A 1,862-nucleotide genomic window follows, 5' to 3' on the forward strand; every position below is an offset into this window, starting at 1 on the left:
AGGACTGTAAATAAGCACAGAACAGAGAGCAGGTGCGCGCTAATTAATTGCTATGATCTCACCATTGAGCTTAACAGATCCTCCTTAATCACGCAGCTGAAATCTAATTGCCTTAATTGGCAGATTCGCATGGTCTCAACTTGCTGACTTCAGTTATAGTAACGGTAGCGGCACTTTCTTTTCTAATCCCGGTAACAGTTTTCTTTTTATCATCCTATAACTTAGATTGGGGCCAATATTCTGCAGTGAATGAAGTCAGTGAATAAATGTATAATTTTAATGAGAATTCCTGTTTTAATTAAGATTTCACCTAGTAACCACATTTAAAGATGAGGAATCCTGTGAAAAGTGAAAGATGTGAAATTATATATTTAGTGTATTGCTGCTAGGTAAACTGGTACAAGTTGAGGATCACAGCTTGCTTTTTCCAGAGTCCTTGATAACATTTAAATCATCTGTACTCATTAAGCTGCTTTGACAAGCTTTACTTTTGGTATATAGCGGGGTAGTGGGAAGTTTCCATGTTGTATGGAGTCGAGTTGAATACAGTACTTTATTATTTTGTTCACTCTGATTTACTGTGTAGGGGGCTCACTAAATTTCTCTGAGGATTTGTCCTAATATCTGTATTTCTGGAGCTTTATTCTTTTACTACCTGTAGTTGTTTTAGGTTGCCACTGAGCTTTAGGTTCTTGAACTGCCCAGTCTTGCTGCTGTGTAAATAAACCTTTATTGATGTATTATTGATTATAGGGCCGTGTTAAATTTTTGTCCTTCATATCTGGAGTTTAAAGGTTCTTAAAATCTTTTATTTTCTTTTTTTTACCAACACAACATACAATGTATGTTTTATTGTATGCATTACATCCATAACCCTTAAACTCAAAAAGCATATTACAACCTTGTAATTTTTGTTTGTACTCCTTGGAATTATATTTGTGTGTTATTATTATTTAAGGTATATACTGTATGTATACCATAATAATTAATACTCATGTACTCCGTCTTTGTTAGTTTCCATTTCCCCACATCCTCTTTTATATTTGAACTATGTTTTCCTCTGCCACCTCTGTAAAACTCTACAAAAATGTAATTGCCCAAATAAAAGAAAGAAAAAAGAATTACAAGTACAATTTATGCATTGCTAAGTTGCTTTTTATTTACCAAACTTCACATTGTGCTTTTACATGTATATATATATATTATATATTTAAGTGCATATATATATATAAATATTTACCTAAACATTGAAAAGACAAGAAACAATTTCTATGCTTTGTTAAAATTCCTTTTTTTCAGCATAAGTCATACACTGATGTTCAGATATGCAATTTATCGAAAGAAAACATCCTGGAGCCCAGACATTATGGGAATAAGACATCATTGTTGGCAACTTAGGTTCCTTCCTCACTTTCCTCATTTTATTTATTTCTTTAAATAATGTTGGGGCCCGCAAGTTGAATGTAAACATAGGTTTCCATTGTACTACTATGCTAAATCATGGAAATTTGGGAAACATTCAGTAAACTATCCCATGAAAAGCTACAGATATTGTGTTACCCAAATAATACTGAGGTAAGAAATCAGGATTTCTAGAAATGCAGGCTACAGATTTTGCTGAGTGTTAATGTTTTGAGTGAAAATACATAGCAATATTTGTGGGATTTTGATGAATGTAATGATCAGCACTTTTTGGGTGTAGTGCCATGTTGGTAATATTTCTATCACTCTATGTTTGACTTTTTGAAAGCTTAGTTTTCAGTGGTAACACCCTCGTTGATGAATACATGGATCTTGTCACGGACATCTTTCTCCAGATACTCCACTTGATCTTGCAGGGTCACTGTGTACTCTCCCAGCTT

General features: G+C 33.6%; 2 protein-coding genes across 2 annotated transcripts in view; one reads left to right on the plus strand and one right to left on the minus strand.

The window, feature by feature from the left end:
* APOC3 (apolipoprotein C3) overlaps nucleotides 1–1,862 on the plus strand; it is a 64,215-nt gene that overhangs the window by 37,057 nt on the left and 25,296 nt on the right. The gene's annotated exons all lie outside the window — the stretch shown is intronic.
* Nucleotides 1–1,862, minus strand: part of LOC140340506 (uncharacterized) — a gene marked incomplete in the record, with an annotated part of 8,914 nt that overhangs the window by 6,048 nt on the left and 1,004 nt on the right.

The sequence above is a fragment of the Pyxicephalus adspersus genome, chromosome 11 (genome assembly GCF_032062135.1).
Source record: "Pyxicephalus adspersus chromosome 11, UCB_Pads_2.0, whole genome shotgun sequence".
In the NCBI taxonomy this organism is placed as follows: domain Eukaryota; kingdom Metazoa; phylum Chordata; class Amphibia; order Anura; family Pyxicephalidae; genus Pyxicephalus; species Pyxicephalus adspersus.